Below are 19,894 nucleotides of genomic sequence, written 5' to 3' on the forward strand. Positions count from 1 at the left end.
TTTTGGAACTCATCCTTTCTAAGGACAAAGTTAAATGTATGAGGATCAAACACAACAAGTACCTGGGACATGTCAACAGATCCAGGAAATCCAGGAACCAGCAAACTGAGAGCCAAAGAGAAACTGAGGCGTCTGCCAACAAATCAGCAGCAGCTGAAGCTGATCAACTTCCTGATGTGTCATGAGGTGATCACATGTTCCAACAAAAGACATCAAATAACAGCTGAAGCTGCATTAAAGACAATAAGAGATGTGGAAGCAGCATCAAAGCTGAAAAATGGGAACTTTAAACCTTGTTGGATGTGAAATTAAATGTGCTGAAGAGCAGGATTTCTACACACGTCAGTCATCATCATGATGTGAGTGTTCAGCTGCATAGAAACATAAGAAGAAGAAGCTCCACTTTAAGACTGTGTGATTCCAGTGATGATCCAGCATTGATCACTTCCAGTTTCTGGAGAATTTGTTTAAAAAAAGAAGCTTTCTGGTGAATTGATTTGATTGTGGATGTGAAGTGTGTCAGCGCCCCCTGCAGGTTGTAGAGAAAAGAGAAAAAGCTTACAGCACCTGGTATTCCCAGGCGGTCTCCCATCCAAATACTAACCAGGCCCCCTGCTTAGCTTTCGAGATCGGGATGTTCAGGGTGGTGTGGCCGTAAGCAAAAGTCACCGTAACAAATATCTATTATATAGCTGCTTGAACCATATGTTTCTTTTAGTTTTTCACCTAATTGGCTTGAGAGGCTGATGCTGATCCTGCACATGTTCTTCTCTCTCGTGTTGGTTCTCTGCAGCTGAAAGTGAGACTCTCAGATAACTTAGTGTCTGTCGACCTCTTCTGTTCCCTGTGTGTAGTTTTGTGTTCAGCGTCACACAGAGAGACCGAGGCTGCTTAGTTAGATGACATCATCACAAATTGCTCATTTTTAAACAGTTACATTATACTCTAGAAGTCAGAACACAGTAATAGATGTTGTTTCAGCATTTATATAAAGCTGATTTGTGACTGATTCTCTCGCTTACGGCCATACCACCCTGAACACGCCCGATCTCGTCCGATCTCGGAAGCTAAGCAGGGTCGGGCCTGGTTAGTACTTGGATGGGAGACCGCCTGGGAATACCAGGTGCTGTAAGCTTTTTACACCTGCAGGAGGCGCTGCTGCTCACTCAACACGGACAGCTTCATGACATACTTCACATCAGGAAGGAAATCACTCAAATAAATTCACTTTTCAATCTTTGTCAAAGACTGGAAATGAGCGCACACACAAACCTCATTTAGGTCACTCTGTCATATCATCTTCCAGCACTGCTCAGCTCACAGTGACTTCATCTGTCTGAATTCTTCTGGATACCAAACACACACAAATATTATTGTCTCACATTAGTCTGCAGACTGTTAACAGATCTTCCTGCAGTCTGCAGATTCATCCCATTTCCTTCCTTCCTAAGAATCCCTGCTGATATCCAAGGTGCTGATCCCAGATCTGCTCAGATGTCCCAGGTTCTCCTCTGCTTTTATCCTCACACACTGAACTGTCTCCTCATCTATGTTTTAACAACCAGAACCCACTGATGTGGGCTCAGAAATAAAGTTTCCATTGTTTTCCAAACACAAATGAATAAATTACAGAGATTTACTGAGGCCAGATAGAAAAAGTGCACGTGCAGCCACTTTAAACTGTCAAACAGGCAACTTTATATCTAACAGCAAACACTGAGAGCTGCTCTGCAGAATAAATACTTTTACTGGTGGAAGTGTTAGTAAATGTTGCTGATGACACTTTGATTCTTTTGCCTGAGTGAGGTTTTAGATTCAGAACTTTTACTGGGAGTTGAATATTTCTCAGTGTGGCATCAGTGCTTGTAAAGGATCTACACCACTGTCACCTGACTCAAAATCAACACTAATCAAATTGAAAGAAGTTCATAATCAGCTTTTTTAAGTGAATTATAAGCTAAAGGCTTCCTCTTTGCCCCAGGTTAGGGCTAAGCTGATCCGGGTCAGGGGGTAAGTTGCACCGTCTGGGGGTGAACTGACCATCAAATTGAATCTAAATCAAAGCCATAAGAAATTTCAACCATAACTTATCTCTTTGAAAAACTGATTTAAAAGTCCATTATTGTTTTGTAAGTGGTCATATTCATTTTCTTCAGGATAACTTCACATTAAATCTGATTTAAAAAAAAAATGTCATTAAAGTTGGAATCTTCCCTGAAACAGAAATGCTGAAGTGGAATGAATGAATAAATGTCCCCAAAACTTTCCATCCTTCCACTTTCTTTAATTCATGGTTTCAGGGGCACTGGAGCCTATCTGTCACAGAAACTCCTCAACATTCCAGTCTAATAACAAGTCTGAAACTAAAGCAAAAACTGCAGCCCCAAATGAACATTGGCATGATATAGGCTGTGTCAAATGCAAAAGCAGTCCCTGTTTCCCTTTTTGGAACTCATCCTTTCTAAGGACAAAGTTAAATGTATGAGGATCAAACACAACAAGTACCTGGGACATGTCAACAGATCCAGGAAATCCAGGAACCAGCAAACTGAGAGCCAAAGAGAAACTGAGGCGTCTGCCAACAAATCAGCAGCAGCTGAAGCTGATCAACTTCCTGATGTGTCATGAGGTGATCACATGTTTCAACAAAAGACATCAAATAACAGCTGAAGCTGCATTACAGACAATAAGAGATGTGGAAGCAGCATCAAAGCTGAAAAATGGGAACTTTAAACATCGTTGGATGAGAAATTAAATGTGCTGAAGAGCAGGATTTCTACACACGTCAGTCATCATCATGATGTGAGTGTTCAGCTGCATAGAAACATAAGAAGAAGAAGCTCCACTTTAAGACTGTGTGATTCCAGTGATGATCCAGCATTGATCACTTCCAGTTTCTAGAGAATTTGTTTAAAAAAAGAAGCTTTCTGGTGAATTGATTTGATTGTGGATGTGAAGTGTTTCAGCGCCCCCTGCAGGTTGTAGAGAGAAGAGAAAAAGCTTACAGCACCTGTTATTCCCAGCCGGTCTCCCATCCAAATACTAACCAGGCCCCCTGCTTAGCTTTCGAGATCGGGATGTTCAGGGTGGTGTGGCCGTAAGCAAAAGTCACCGTAACAAATATCTATTATATAGCTGCTTGAACCATATGTTTCTTTTAGTTTTTCACCTAATTGGCTTGAGAGGTTGATGCTGATCCTGCACATGTTCTTCTCTCTCGTGTTGGTTCTCTGCAGCTGAAAGTGAGACTCTCAGATAACTTAGTGTCTGTCGACCTCTTCTGTTCCCTGTGTGTAGTTTTGTGTTCAGCGTCACACAGAGAGAGCGAGGCTGCTTAGTTAGATGATATCATCACAAATTGCTCATTTTTAAACAGTTACATTATATTTTAGAAGTCAGAACACAGTGATAGATGTTGTTTCAGCATCTATATAAAGCTGATTTGTCACTGATTCTCTCGCTTACGGCCATACCACCCTGAACACGCCCGATCTCGTCCGATCTCGGAAGCTAAGCAGGGTCGGGCCTGGTTAGTACTTGGATGGGAGACCGCCTGGGAATACCAGGTGCTGTAAGCTTTTTACACCTGCAGGAGGCGCTGCTGCTCACTCAACACGGACAGCTTCATGACATACTTCACATCAGGAAGGAAATCACTCAAATAAATTCACTTTTCAATCTTTGTCAAAGACTGGAAATGAGCGCACACACAAACCTCATTTAGGTCACTCTGTCATATCATCTTCCAGCACTGCTCAGCTCACAGTGACTTCATCTGTCTGAATTCTTCTGGATACCAAACACACACAAATATTATTGTCTCACATTAGTCTGCAGACTGTTAACAGATCTTCCTGCAGTCTGCAGATTCATCCCATTTCCTTCCTTCCTAAGAATCCCTGCTGATATCCAAGGTGCTGATCCCAGATCTGCTCAGATGTCCCAGGTTCTCCTCTGCTTTTATCCTCACACACTGAACTGTCTCCTCATCTACGTGTTAACAACCAGAACCCACTGATGTGGGCTCAGAAATAAAGTTTCCATTGTTTTCCAAACACAAATGAATAAATTACAGAGATTTACTGAGGCCAGATAGAAAAAGTGCACGTGCAGCCACTTTAAACTGTCAAACAGGCAACTTTATATCTAACAGCAAACACTGAGAGCTGCTCTGCAGAATAAATACTTTTACTGGTGGAAGTGTTAGTAAATGTTGCTGATGACACTTTGATTCTTTTGCCTGAGTGAGGTTTTAGATTCAGAACTTTTACTGGGAGTTGAATATTTCTCAGTGTGGCATCAGTGCTTGTAAAGGATCTACACCACTGTCACCTGACTCAAAATCAACACTAATCAAATTGAAAGAAGTTCATAATCAGCTTTTTTAAGTGAATTATAAGCTAAAGGCTTCCTCTTTGCCCCAGGTTAGGGTTAAGCTGATCCGGGTCAGGGGTTAAGTTGCACCGTCTGGGGGTGAACTGACCATCAAATTGAATCTAAATCAAAGCCATAAGAAATTTCAACCATAACTTACCTCTTTGAAAAACTGATTTAAAAGTCCATTATTGTTTTGTAAGTGGTCATATTCATTTTCTTCAGGATAACTTCACATTAAATCTGATTTAAAAAAAAAATGTCATTAAAGTTGGAATCTTCCCTGAAACAGAAATGCTGAAGTGGAATGAATGAATAAATGTCCCCAAAACTTTCCATCCTTCCACTTTCTTTAATTCATGGTTTCAGGGGGAGTGGAGCCTATCTGTCACAGAAACTCCTCAACATTCCAGTCTAATAACAAGTCTGAAACTAAAGCAAAAACTGCAGCCCCAAATGAACATTGGCATGATATAGGCTGTGTCAAATGCAAAAGCAGTCCCTGTTTCCCTTTTTGGAACTCATCCTTTCTAAGGACAAAGTTAAATGTATGAGGATCAAACACAACAAGTACCTGGGACATGTCAACAGATCCAGGAAATCCAGGAACCAGCAAACTGAGAGCCAAAGAGAAACTGAGGCGTCTGCCAACAAATCAGCAGCAGCTGAAGCTGATCAACTTCCTGATGTGTCATGAGGTGATCACATGTTTCAACAAAAGACATCAAATAACAGCTGAAGCTGCATTACAGACAATAAGAGATGTGGAAGCAGCATCAAAGCTGAAAAATGGGAACTTTAAACATCGTTGGATGAGAAATTAAATGTGCTGAAGAGCAGGATTTCTACACACGTCAGTCATCATCATGATGTGAGTGTTCAGCTGCATAGAAACATAAGAAGAAGAAGCTCCACTTTAAGACTGTGTGATTCCAGTGATGATCCAGCATTGATCACTTCCAGTTTCTAGAGAATTTGTTTAAAAAAAGAAGCTTTCTGGTGAATCGATTTGATTGTGGATGTGAAGTGTTTCAGCGCCCCCTGCAGGTTGTAGAGAGAAGAGAAAAAGCTTACAGCACCTGTTTTTCCCAGCCGGTCTCCCATCCAAATACTAACCAGGCCCCCTGCTTAGCTTTCGAGATCGGGATGTTCAGGGTGGTGTGGTCGTAAGCAAAAGTCACCGTAACAAATATCTATTATATAGCTGCTTGAACCATATGTTTCTTTTAGTTTTTCACCTAATTGGCTTGAGAGGTTGATGCTGATCCTGCACATGTTCTTCTCTTGTGTTGGTTCTCTGCAGCTGAAAGTGAGACGCTCAGATAACTTAGTGTCTGTCGACCTCTTCTGTTCCCTGTGTGTAGTTTTGTGTTCAGCGTCACACAGAGAGAGCGAGGCTGCTTAGTTAGATGAAATCATCACAAATTGCTCATTTTTAAACAGTTACATTATATTCTAGAAGTCAGAACACAGTAATAGATGTTGGTTCAGCATCTATAAAAAGCTGATTTGTGACAGATTCTCTCGCTTACGGCCATACCACCCTGAACACGCCCGAAGCTAAGCAGGGTCGGGCCTGGTTAGTACTTGGATGGGAGACCGCCTGGGAATACCAGGTGCTGTAAGCTTTTTACACCTGCAGGAGGCGCTGCTGCTCACTCAACACGGACAGCTTCATGACATACTTCACATCAGGAAGGAAATCATCCATCCATCCATCCATCATCTGCCGCTTATCCGGGGGTCGGGTCGCGGGGGCAGCAGCTTGAGCAGAGAAACCCAGACGTCTCTGTCCCCGGCCACTTCTTCCAGCTCTTCCGGGGGGACCCCGAGGCGTTCCCAGGCCAGCCGAGAGACATAGTCTCTCCAACATGTCCCGGGTCTTCCCCGGGGTCTCCTCCCAGTGGGACGTGCCCGGAACACCTCCCCAGGGAGGCGCCCAGGGGGCATCCTAACCAGATGCCCGAGCCACCTCATCTGACTCCTCTCAATGCGGAGGAGCAGCGGTTCTACTCCGAGCCCCTCCCGGATGACTGAGCTTCTCACCCTATCTCTAAGGGAGAGCCCAGACACCCTGCGGAGGAAACCCATTTCGGTCGCTTGTATTCGCGATCTTGTTCTTTCGGTCACTACCCACAACTCGTGACCATAGGTGAGGATGGGAACGTAGATTGACCAGTAAGTAGAGAGCTTCGCCTTCTGGCTCAGCTCCCTCTTCACAACGACAGGTCGGTGCAGAGCCCGCAACACTGCAGACGCCGCACCGATCCGCCCGTCAATCTCCCGCTCCATTCGTCCCTCACTCGTGAACAAGACCCCGAGATACTTGAACTCCTCCACTTGGGGAAGGATCTCATTCCCGACCCGGAGAGAGCATTCCACCCTTTTCCGGCTGAGAACCATAGTCTCGGATTTGGAGGTGCTGATTCTCATCCCAGCCGCTTCACACTCGGCTGCGAATCGCTCCAGTGAGAGTTGAAGGTCACGGCCTGACGACGCTAACAGAACCACATCATCTGCAAAAAGCAGAGACCCGATTCTGAGGTCGCCAAATCGGACACCCTCAACACCCTGGCTGCGCCTAGAAATTCTGTCCATAAAAGTTAGGAACAGAATCGGTGACAAAGGGCAGCCCTGACGGAGTCCAACTCTCACCGGAAACGTATCCGACTTACTGCCGGCAATGCGGACCAAACTCTGGCACCGGTCATACAGAGACCAAACGGCCCTTATCAAGGGGTCCGGCACTCCATATTCCCGGAGCACCCCCCACAGGACTCCACGAGGGACACGGTCGAACGCTTTCTCCAAGTCCACAAAACACATGTAGACTGGTTGGGCGAACTCCCATGCACCCTCCAGGATCCTGCCGAGGGTATAGAGCTGGTCCACTGTTCCACGGCCAGGACGAAAGCCACACTGCATCTCCTGAATCCGAGGCTCGATTATCCGACGGATCCTCCTCTCCAATACCCCCGAATAGACCTTACCAGGGAGGCTGAGGAGTGTGATACCCCTATAGTTGGAACACACCCTCCGGTCCCCCTTTTTAAAGAGGGGGACCACCACCCCAATCTGCCAGTCCAGAGGCACTGTCCCCGATGTCCACGCGATGCTGCAGAGGCGTGTCAGCCAAGACAGCCCTACAACATCCAGAGCCTTGAGAAACTCAGGACGGACCTCATCCACCCCCGGGGCCTTGCCACCGAGGAGCTTTTTGACCACCTCGGCAACCTCAGCCCCAGAAATGGGAGGCCCCGTCTCCGAGCTCTCCGACTCTGCCTCTTCCGAGCACGTGTTGGTAGGATTGAGGAGTTCCTCGAAGTACTCCCCCCACCGACTCACAACATCCCTAGTTGAGGTCAGCAAAGCCCCGTCCCCACTGTAGACAGTGTTGACTGTGAGCCGCTTCCCCCCCCTGAGACGCCGGATGGTGGACCAGAATCTCTTCGAGGCCGTCCGGAAATCGTTCTCCATGGTCTCACCGAACTCCTCCCAGGCCCGAGTTTTTGCCTCAGCAACCGCCGAAGCCGCAGCCCGTCTGGCCTGTCGGTACCTATCAGCTGCTTCCAGGGTCCCACTGGCCAAAAAGGCCCGATAGGACTCCTTCTTCAGCTTGACGGCTTCCCTCACCACTGGTGTCCACCAGCAGGTTCGAGGGTTGCCGCCACGACAGGCACCGACCACCTTACGGCCACAACTCCGATCAGCTGCCTCGGCAATGGAGTCACGGAACATGGCCCATTCGGACTCAATGTCCCCCACCTCCCCCGGGATATGGTTGAAGCTCTGCCGGAGGTGGGAGTTAAAGCTCCTTCTGACGGGGGATTCTGACAAACGCTCCCAGCAGACCCTCACAATACGTTTGGGCCTGCCAGGTCTGATCGGCATCCTCCCCCACCAGCGGAGCCAACTCACCACCAGGTGGTGATCAGTTGACAGCTCCGCCCCTCTCTTCACCCGAGTGTCCAGGACATACGGCCGCAAGTCCGATGATACAACCACAAAGTCGATCATCGAACTGCGGCCAAGGGTGTCCTGGTGCCAAGTGCACATATGGACACCCTTATGTCTGAACATGATGTTCGTTATGGACAGTCCATGACCAGCACAGAAGTCCAACAACATAACACCACTCTGGTTCAGATCGGGGGGGCCGTTCCTCCCAATCACACCCCTCCAGGTCTCACTGTCATTGCCCACGTGAGCATTGAAGTCCGCCAGCAGAACGAGGGAGTCTCCGGTAGGAGCATTCTCCAGTGCCTCCCCCAGAGACTCCAAAAAGGGTGGGTACTCTGAACTGCTGTTTGGCGCATAGGCACAAACAACAGTCAGGACTCGTCCCCCCACCCGAAGGCGGAGGGAGGCTACCCTCTCGTTCACTGGGGTAAACCCCAATGTACTGGCACACAGCCGGGGGGCAATAAGTATGCCCACACCTGCTCTGCGCCTCTCACCACGGGCAACTCCAGAGTGGAAGAGAGTCCAACCCCTCTCAAGAGGACTGGTTCCAGAGCCCAAGCCGTGTGTCGAGGTGAGTCCGACTATATCTAGCCGGAACCGCTCAGCCTCGCGCACCAGCTCCGGCTCCTTCCCCAACGGAGAGGTGACATTCCACGTCCCAAGAGCTAGCTTCAGTAGCCGAGGATCAGACCGCCAAGGCCTCTGCCTTCGGCTGCTACCCAGCTCACATCGCACCCGACCCCCTTGGCCCCTCCCACGGGTGGTGAGCCCGTCGGAAGGGGGACCCACGTCATCATTTCGGGCTATGCCCGACCGAGCCCCATGGGCACAGACCCGGCCACCAGGCGCCCGCTGCCGGGCCCCACCCCCGGGCCTGGCTCCGAGGGGAGGCCCCGGTGTCCCATATCCGGGCAAGGGATCACGAGGTCCAAATTTTTTGTTCATCATAAGGTGTCTTTTGAGCTGTTCTTTGTCTGGTCCCTCATCTAGGATCTGTTTGCCTTGGGTGACCCTACCAGGGGCTTAAAGCCCCGGGCAACATAGCTCCCAGACTCATTGGGGCACGCAAACTCCCCCACCACGATAAGGTGACAGCTCAGGGGGGAGAATCACTCAAATAAATTCACTTTTCAATCTTTGTCAAAGACTGGAAATGAGCGCACACACAAACCTCATTTAGGTCACTCTGTCATATCATCTTCCAGCACTGCTCAGCTCACAGTGACTTCATCTGTCTGAATTCTTCTGGATACCAAACACACACAAATATTATTGTCTCACATTAGTCTGCAGACTGTTAACAGATCTTCCTGCAGTCTGCAGATTCATCCCATTTCCTTCCTTCCTAAGAATCCCTGCTGATATCCAAGGTGCTGATCCCAGATCTGCTCAGATGTCCCAGGTTCTCCTCTGCTTTTATCCTCACACACTGAACTGTCTCCTCATCTACGTGTTAACAACCAGAACCCACTGATGTGGGCTCAGAAATAAAGTTTCCATTGTTTTCCAAACACAAATGAATAAATTACAGAGATTTACTGAGGCCAGATAGAAAAAGTGCACGTGCAGCCACTTTAAACTGTCAAACAGGCAACTTTATATCTAACAGCAAACACTGAGAGCTGCTCTGCAGAATAAATACTTTTACTGGTGGAAGTGTTAGTAAATGTTGCTGATGACACTTTGATTCTTTTGCCTGAGTGAGGTTTTAGATTCAGAACTTTTACTGGGAGTTGAATATTTCTCAGTGTGGCATCAGTGCTTGTAAAGGATCTACACCACTGTCACCTGACTCAAAATCAACACTAATCAAATTGAAAGAAGTTCATAATCAGCTTTTTTAAGTGAATTATAAGCTAAAGGCTTCCTGTTTGCCCCAGGTTAGGGTTAAGCTGATCCGGGTCAGGGGTTAAGTTGCACCGTCTGGGGGTGAACTGACCATCAAATTGAATCTAAATCAAAGCCATAAGAAATTTCAACCATAACTTACCTCTTTGAAAAACTGATTTAAAAGTCCATTATTGTTTTGTAAGTGGTCATATTCATTTTCTTCAGGATAACTTCACATTAAATCTGATTTAAAAAAAAAATGTCATTAAAGTTGGAATCTTCCCTGAAACAGAAATGCTGAAGTGGAATGAATGAATAAATGTCCCCAAAACTTTCCATCCTTCCACTTTCTTTAATTCATGGTTTCAGGGGGAGTGGAGCCTATCTGTCACAGAAACTCCTCAACATTCCAGTCTAATAACAAGTCTGAAACTAAAGCAAAAACTGCAGCCCCAAATGAACATTGGCATGATATAGGCTGTGTCAAATGCAAAAGCAGTCCCTGTTTCCCTTTTTGGAACTCATCCTTTCTAAGGACAAAGTTAAATGTATGAGGATCAAACACAACAAGTACCTGGGACATGTCAACAGATCCAGGAAATCCAGGAACCAGCAAACTGAGAGCCAAAGAGAAACTGAGGCGTCTGCCAACAAATCAGCAGCAGCTGAAGCTGATCAACTTCCTGATGTGTCATGAGGTGATCACATGTTTCAACAAAAGACATCAAATAACAGCTGAAGCTGCATTACAGACAATAAGAGATGTGGAAGCAGCATCAAAGCTGAAAAATGGGAACTTTAAACCTCGTTGGATGAGAAATTAAATGTGCTGAAGAGCAGGATTTCTACACATGTCAGTCATCATCATGATGTGAGTGTTCAGCTGCATAGAAACATAAGAAGAAGAAGCTCCACTTTAAGACTGTGTGATTCCAGTGATGATCCAGCATTGATCACTTCCAGTTTCTAGAGAATTTGTTTAAAAAAAGAAGCTTTCTGGTGAATTGATTTGATTGTGGATGTGAAGTGTGTCAGCGCCCCCTGCAGGTTGTAGAGAGAAGAGAAAAAGCTTACAGCACCTGTTATTCCCAGCCGGTCTCCCATCCAAATACTAACCAGGCCCCCTGCTTAGCTTTCGAGATCGGGATGTTCAGGGTGGTGTGGCCGTAAGCAAAAGTCACCGTAACAAATATCTATTATATAGCTGCTTGAACCATATGTTTCTTTTAGTTTTTCACCTAATTGGCTTGAGAGGCTGATGCTGATCCTGCACATGTTCTTCTCTCTCGTGTTGGTTCTCTGCAGCTGAAAGTGAGACTCTCAGATAACTTTGTGTCTGTCGACCTCTTCTGTTCCCTGTGTGTAGTTTTGTGTTCAGCGTCACACAGAGAGACCGAGGCTGCTTAGTTAGATGAAATCATCACAAATTGCTCATTTTTAAACAGTTACATTATATTCTAGAAGTCAGAACACAGTAATAGATGTTGTTTCAGCATCTATATAAAGCTGATTTGTCACTGATTCTCTCGCTTACGGCCATACCACCCTGAACACGCCCGATCTCGTCCGATCTCGGAAGCTAAGCAGAACACAGAAATATTATTGTCTCACATTGTCTCACATTAGTCTGCAGACTGTTAACAGATCTTCCTGCAGTCTGCAGATTCATCCCATTTCCTTCCTTCCTAAGAATCCCTGCTGATATCCAAGGTGCTGATCCCAGATCTGCTCAGATGTCCCAGGTTCTCCTCTGCTTTTATCCTCACACACTGAACTGTCTCCTCATCTATGTGTTAACAACCAGAACCCACTGATGAGTCTTCCCAACATTAGGACTGCTTTCAGCCTACATGGATGGGACAGTAATGGGTGGTGTTTCCATCGGCCGGTGACAGACATAACAACAAAAATAACGAGACAGAGACGAAGAGACTGAGCGTGGCGTCTGTGACAAGAAGAGTCAGAAACTAATGACATGGATGAAAGTGAACTCTGCTCACAGCAGATTCAGAGCAGGAAGATAGTCCTCATCCATCACTGTGTTTAACTGTTTGAAGCTGTCGGCTGGAAGAAGGATTCTTGGCAAATGTGTTGACAGTGTAGATTATCTTCAGTAATTCCTTCTTCATCCAGTTTAAAATCACAGAGATTTAAGATTCCTCAGATCAGATGATGATCCGGACACTCTTGCATTAGCTCTCTGATCTCAGTGAGACTTCCTGGTTGAATAAAGGTGATGATGTGAGGTTCAGTTAGCTTTGCATTCACAGAGCTGTTGAAATTTCCCTTAAAACAGGTTACTTTATACTTTTAGACCAAAAAGGTACATTTCAGAACCTGTACTTTTTAAGTTGAAGCAGAACTTTTATTTTTGACAAAGTATTTTAGTTAATTTTTTACAAAAGTATATGTGCCTCTACTTAAAAAGAGGTTCTGTGTACTTTAGCAGCCTCTAAAGGAGAGTCAGAAATCATCAGTCACACATGAACACACCTGAGACAGCCCTACAGAAAGCACAGACGTGTTCATGAGTGGAATTTAGAGGTTGGATCATTCAGATAGAACAGCAGTACAAAGTTCAGACTTTGTTGTTCAGTAACTTGGAGATGTGTTTTAGCTCCACTCGTCAGACAGCTTCTATCAGTCCTGCCTCCATCACAGGTGGACTCTGCTCTGACTGGTTCCAGGAAGCAGCTCACCTGCGTCTCAGTCAGTCTCTTCTCCTTCTTTAGCTCTGAACAATCTGTAAGTTCAAACTTTCCTGTTTGTTTCTGCTCTGTAATGTTGGAGAACATGTTCACTTCTTATTTCAGAGCAAACTTTGATCAGTTTGTGTTTGAAAACAAATATAGACGATTATCAGATTATTGATTAACTGGAATCAATCAACATGATGATCAGCTGATGGTTTTTTGTTTGTTTGTTTCCTTCTCAAACAAACTGCTTCATGTTTTTAGTTCCTGGAATCAAAGTGTCGTCTCCACCTTTAAAGTCAGAAAGAGCAGCTTCCTGTCAGACCTTCCGTTATGAAGCTGTGATGCAGTGTATGTATGAAGGTGTTTAGTGTTCATTGTGGTTCAGTCTTTTCACTTCCTGCATTGTGCTGCAGGATCCTGTTGGACCAATCAGAACCTGCAGTGTGGGATTCTGCTGCTCTTTCAGTCAGACTTCACATTCAGACTGAAATCATTCTTTAAATAATCCTTTAGTTTCTGTTGTTGATATTTATTCATTACATCCACAGTACAGATGCTGCTGTTTTTCAGGTGTCAGCAGGAGAAGAAACTCTGAAGTGTCTAAAAGTCAGTTTAGAGGAGATGTTAAAGATCAGGGACTGCATTCATAAAAACTCTGTAAAGAGCTGCTCCTGCTGATGAAAATCTAACCAAATTCTTAGAATGGTTGAGAATGAAAGAGTAGATCCTACAAAAGATAAAAGTTATTCAGCAACATGTTAACCCTTAAAAGGAAGGAGGATTTGAGTTGATGTCAGGGGCGTCACTAGGTCTTAAGGACAGGGGGGGCTTAGCCCCCAGAGATGCACAGGATGTGAGTGAACGTAGCGCACGAGCACAAAACTTCACAAACAGCTATCAGGCTGAGAAACTTTTCATTATTATATAAAAATATATTTTTTTAAAATACAGTACAACAACAAACATAGGTTTGCACAGTAACAGTGCGAGTTACTTGGTGGATGGAAGCAAAGAATGCCGTCTGTTTTTAAAGGCTGGCACATGGCTCTATCACTCTGCTGTGACTCAGATGCTGAAGCTCGTCTTTTTCAATTGACATTGTTTGACACAGCCAGGAATGCAGCCGACGCAGTGCACTACAGGACGTTCCACATGAGCAGCTGCCCACAGGCACTGTTAGGGTAACAGCTACCTGGTAACTTGGATGCTTGCCAGGGGCGGTTTTTGCTATGATCAAAGTGGGAAATCGACCCAGGGCGCAATCTGTGAAAGGGTGCACGAGAGGAAGAAAAAAAAAGTATTCAGTTATTTTTATAGCTGAATATACAGATTCGACTGTTTGGGTTTTTCTAGTTCCAACAATATGTAACAAGCTGAAACCATACAGCGTATCATGCAGAAGAAGAAGACAGATGCAGATTACGTCAGAGGCTTTTCACAGAGCAAGTCAAGTGCGTGTTCAATGAAGGATGGAATATAAAAGGTCAAGAAAGTCATCAGGTGCCCAGTTCAGGAAAAGAAGGAAATAAGAAGAAGAGGACCCAGAACCACCACTGATGGTTGCCTTCAGAGAGGGAAACATGTCTGTAATCTGAGACAATAAGATGGAGGGTTTGAAAGAGGAGATGAAGCATCTGAAGCTGTCAGACTCCTCCTCCTCTGACTCAGTCTCAGAACAATGTGGAGTTAAAGAAAACACAGGCATCTGTTTTAAAGGACTCACTGATGTTATGACTGGAAATCCAAAAATGATATGAAATTTGAGTATTTTATCCATGAAATATCATTGTGTTCACCTTCTGATCAAACTGTTTCATCGTTCTTTGGGGACCTGGGATGTATCTATATTGGCCACTAAGTTACCTTCAGTTATGACACAAGAACATTTACATGAATTCTTCCTGAAGGGCAACAGCTCACAGAGAGGCTGCAGTATCAGTAGCTCCTGCACCAGGAAATCATTTTCCTTTAGAAAATGTATTCCTAAATAAAGCAAGGGTTGTCTGTAAAAACACTAAAATAATTTCCTCCGTACTTGTGCCTATTCAGTAACTGTTATAATAAACATCAATACTCACATTATAAGGACAGCAGGAGGCTGAATCTGTGAAATCAGTGTAAAAGTAAAACTTACAATGAAAAGACAAACCCACAGAGTCACCTGATGGAAAAAAAAACATACAGAGTGACAAAAGATGCTTCTACAGGTCTGCAATGAACCTGTTTGTCTGGATTCAGCCTGTATTTTCCATCCTGTTTGTTTGTGATGGATGAAAGATTAACATTTAAATCAGCTGATGGTAAGAGAATCAAGGAGGCTGTTGACAGACAATATATCTTTGGTGACACAGCAAGTGAATCTATAATGACTTTGTATTTACTGTTTCTCAACCTCTTTTTAGTTTATGAAAGTAAACTTTGAATATGATATGAGACTTTATGCAGTAACTTCACTACGACACATGTTGACCGATCTGTTTGAGGGAAGTTACTTAATATCACTAAAGTTTCCTGAACTTATCAGGAAAAGATCAGTTTTCTTGGTATTTGTTTTACAGTTGAACAGTTTCACAGTGATGCCGGGCTGTGTAAAGTCCATCAATCATTTAGATGTTAACATTTCTCCTCCATAGTTAAACTGAACTATTTAGGATGTTAATTTCAGACAAAACGCCTCTCTGGATATGTCTTTCAGAGTTTAGTTTCTCTTTCCACTAAACTTCCATCTTTTTGTGACGCAGATTATTTGCTCCGTGAAATTCTCCGTCTGAAGGTAACGGAAACTATTTTTAATGTTTGACTATAATATCTGCTGTTGGCAGCTTAGTTCAAGCAGAAACAGACACAATCTACCGCATCGTCCTTTCTGTTGATTCACTGCTGTAACTGTAAAACTGTAACTGTGAAACTGTAACTGTAAAACTGTAACTGTGAAACTGTAACTGTGGGACCAGTGCCGTGCACAACATGTGTTACTTTTTGTGTTACTGAGTGAGAACAATATGTGGAATAAGAGCAGCAGCAGACTATAAAGATGACCCAGGCTTAAACACTGAGTTGTTGTTACATGTCAGCTTCAAACTAAAACATGGAGCAGCATCCCAGTTATTATCTGTGAGGGTTGTAAAGGAACTCTTGAGGAGCTCAGAACCCCAGAATTTATTTTTCTACATTGATGTTACACCACCAGATCAGAGGAGGAAACATCTTCTCCGAAGGCGACGAGTTTCATTTGCTCTTTAATTTATAAGTTATAACCAAAATGATTGAAACAAAGTCACACCCTGTCATCAGTTAAACACATTGATACATTTTACTGAAATAAATAATAAAAATATAAAATAGATAATGTAACATATTGGTCATCATCATGGTGTAATTAAAACCAATGTTACAATAAAAATGCTTTTCATTAACAAAGCGAAGTATTGAAAACAGGCACCAAATCATATATATGATCATTTATAGATTAGCTGACAGATTCTACAACCCCCAGTAGGGGTCCTTAGGCAAGACCCCCTTACCCTATCTGTAAGTCGCTTTGGATAAAAGCGTCTGCTAAATGCATAAACATAACATAACAACAAGGGACTGTTACATGCATGCATTTCATTAATAATGAAAAGAATTAGACAATAAATCATATTTCTTTCACAAGTTCTTACACAATATTGGCATTAAGAGACCATTTCCTAATATTCCTATATTCATTTAAAGAGTTGATTTCAGTTTTAAATTCTTGAAAAGATGGGAAGGATTTGGAGAACCTGGCTTTGTGTTTTCTCAGTAAACCTGAAGGATTAGCAATGAGTTTAGTTTTAGAGTTTTATGTCCACAGTCTTTCTGCAGCAGAGGACATGAAACCGACGTCGAGCTGCTTTGGATTTTAGATCATTTGTTTCTGATTTTGGCTCTTTTCTGAGCAGGAACCCTGCATACTAACCTTCAGGGACAATCTTTATGCATCCACTGTAAGAATGGTCTCTAAAACCACGTTTCAGTCCATTTCTACATGCCTGTCCACTGTAAGTTTAAAAAAGCAGATGGAAAGTTAATTTTTTAACAGATTCTAAGATTGTGGAAAGTCTTTGTGAAGGATTTATCCCCCTATAACACCCACTGAGCAGAAGTCCAGCTGAATGCATCTGACAGTGCTGTAATAGGCTAACTACAGACCAAAGAGGGTCAGACTTAGCAAAGAATCATATTTCAGAACAACACTGGCTTGTTGATTGGCAGATACAGTCACTGCAGAACTTTATCTGAGCTTTTCTAGGATTTGTAGCTTTTACCTGAGCAAAGAGCATCCACTGTAAGCCCAGCCCGCAGTGTGCTGAATTCTGGCTGTTAGCACAGCATCTGGCTCAGTTTCTGAGTGTTTGTCTGGTTCTGTAACTTCATGTGTTGGAAGCAATAAACTATATTCACTCTACTTAAAGAACTTTAGCTTTCCTCAACAATTTTCATGTTTCAACTTTACATTTCTTCCATTTCAGAGGAGATCAGTGAATCTTTTATTGCTCTGCATCTCTTCACAGAAATGCTTGTTAAGGCATCATAGAAAGTTATTGTGACCTTCAGAGACTTGTTGCTGCTGTTCAGCTGAAGATAAACTTTTAAAAACATTTTCACTTGTAAATCCTCAGTTAATCAAATTCACGGGCTGGAAAAGTTGTTTGAGCTGAGGACGACTTTACCACAGTGATGTTATGTTCTGGGAGAGGCCGGATCTGATTGATGCTGCATTCCAGCCTCATCTGCTTTGACTCTCTGATGACAACAGAACGGTTTCCTGTAACCTGTAAGTTGTTTGTTTCTGCTCTTTAATGTTTGGGGAACATGTTCACTTCTTATTTCAGAACAAACTTTGATCCCTTCTGAGTTTTAAGACAAATCTGCATGATTATCAGATTATTGATGAACTGGAATCAAACAACACGATGATCAGCTGATGATGTTTGTTTTCTACATGAAGAACTGATCTTCATAGAATGAAACCGTCAGCTCCTCCATTACAGTCAGACACAGCAGCTTCCTGCTGCTTCCTTTCTCATCTTTGTTTCTTTTTGTTTGTTGAATTCAACTAAAAGTTAAAACGTTTCATTCAAGTTTTTATCAGACTTTTTATTTGTACTTTCAAACACAAGATGGAACCTACAGACAAAGATGGAACCTTCCCAGGGTAGAAGGTTCTGTTATTAACAGCATATTAGTCAGTTTCTGGTTCAGACGTTAAATCAGATGATCTCCGTCCTGTTTCATGTCAGTAAATGTACGTAATGGTCCATCATCATCATGAGTGTGCTGGGTGGTAGCTCCATGCCTCCATCTAGTGGACTGATGGAGGTACAGCAGCTGATCTTTTTACAGCCCAAATGATGGAGAGGAGGATTTGAGTTGATGTGCAGATGAATGATTTGTGTTTCCTCTGCAGATGAAGGTAGAAAGTGTGTGTGAGCTGATGTGAATTCAGCAGCATGGATCAGTGTGAGGACACTAAAACCACTCTGTGTGGGGAACATGAGAGCCAGAGCAAAGCTCAGAGGTGAGATGACCATCTCTAACTGTCCATGACTCTTCTCCATGTCAGAGCTCAGCACTTACATCACCAAACCACCTTTATTCACAGGAACCAACCTGAACCTGAACCTGAACCTGAACCCAGCTGTGTGTCCTTTAAGAGCGACAAGTCAATGGGTCGTTATTATGACTTCAAATCAGACCAACATCCATCCTTGTGTGTAAATGTGTGACAGTGTCCATGTTGAAGGAGGAAAGAGTCCATTAATTATCGTATTAATGATCGTACCTTCATAGATCAAATGCACAACAGAGGAACATAAATGTACATTTATGAGGAGCTAGAAACGTAACTCAGTGTCATGGTATTACTGTGGAAGATCTATTTCAGAAGGGTGGTGTGTGATGAACATCAGAACACTGAAAGCAGGAATGAAGAAGGAATAGGTGGGAGATCACCAGGAGGTTCACTTTAAGATTATGAATAGAAACTAAGTAGAGATACATTTAACTTATAAATTAAAGATCAAATGAAAGTCATCGCTTTCGGGGAAGATGTTTCCTCCTCTGATCTGGTGGTGTAACATCAATGTAGAAAAAGCAAATCTGGGGTTCTGAGCTCCTCAAGAGTTCTTTACGACCCTCCCAGATAATAACTGGGATGCTGCTCCTTGATTTAGTTTGAAGCTGACATGTCTACAATGAAATTTTGTCTCCTGTATTTGGGAAATAATCATCAGATGATGTTGTGCAGTCATCGTCTGAAGCCTTCACACTGGGAGCTGCCCAGTACAACCAGTCTGATCCAAGCACACACTGGCTCTGGCTTCCTTGCTCCAGGGCACTTCAGCAGGGAGGGAAAGCTTTCTGAAGGGGTTGCTGAGAGCTGTTGGACCCAACCAAAGTGAGCTGAAAGCTCCAAGCAGCTGCAGACTGAGCTGTTGATTCTCAGTGGGATCAGCAGGACCAGTAAAGCTTTCCCACTACAGGGAGTCCTCTGATTCACTGTTCACATCCACACATCACTTCATGGAGCTTTACCTTGTGTTTGTCTCTGTGTGGACAGACAGAATGTGAGCTCATTCTTCATGATTCCTCCACAGAGTGGACCAGCAGAGCTCAGAGGTTCCCAGTGGTCAGTCTGCCCAGCAGCATCAAACACAGCTGGACTCCATATTTATGGTCTGTACATGTACAACAACTACTTTTCCATCTATTCTGTTCACAGTCATCTCCATGCTGCACTTTGTAGACCAGTGGATTGTCAGTGTGTCCAACATGGATCTGATGTTTGGCTCCATGATTCCAGTCTGATTGGCTCATTCATATAGTATTCTGTTCCAGCTGCTGGAGGACAACATGGTCACTTTTGTGAAGGAGGAGCTGAAGAAGATCCAGAAGGTTCTGAGTGCAGATTACCCAGAATGCTTAGAGAGTCAGAGGGAGGATGAGGATGAAGAGCAGAGGAGCAGCAGAGAGGCATTAGTGAAGATCACAGTTCACTTCCTGAG

At 43.9% G+C, this 19,894-nt stretch overlaps 1 protein-coding gene, 2 non-coding genes and 1 pseudogene across 3 annotated transcripts in view; all 4 read left to right on the forward strand.

The window, feature by feature from the left end:
- The window catches only part of LOC140292462 (NLR family CARD domain-containing protein 3-like), a 596,771-nt gene that overhangs the window by 528,094 nt on the left and 48,783 nt on the right, over positions 1–19,894 (forward strand). The gene's annotated exons all lie outside the window — the stretch shown is intronic.
- LOC140299295 (5S ribosomal RNA) lies at positions 1,017–1,135 on the forward strand. Its single transcript, XR_011914717.1, has one exon. It is a non-coding gene; the product is annotated as a 5S ribosomal RNA (ribosomal RNA).
- Positions 3,460–3,578, forward strand: LOC140299419 (5S ribosomal RNA). Its single transcript, XR_011914730.1, has one exon. It is a non-coding gene; the product is annotated as a 5S ribosomal RNA (ribosomal RNA).
- On the forward strand, positions 5,901–6,002 carry LOC140281537 (5S ribosomal RNA; annotated as a pseudogene).

Source organism: Leuresthes tenuis, unplaced genomic scaffold (assembly GCF_036924035.1).
Source record: "Leuresthes tenuis unplaced genomic scaffold, fLeuTen1.0.hap1 SCAF_1, whole genome shotgun sequence".
Taxonomy (NCBI): Eukaryota; Metazoa; Chordata; class Actinopteri; order Atheriniformes; family Atherinopsidae; genus Leuresthes; species Leuresthes tenuis.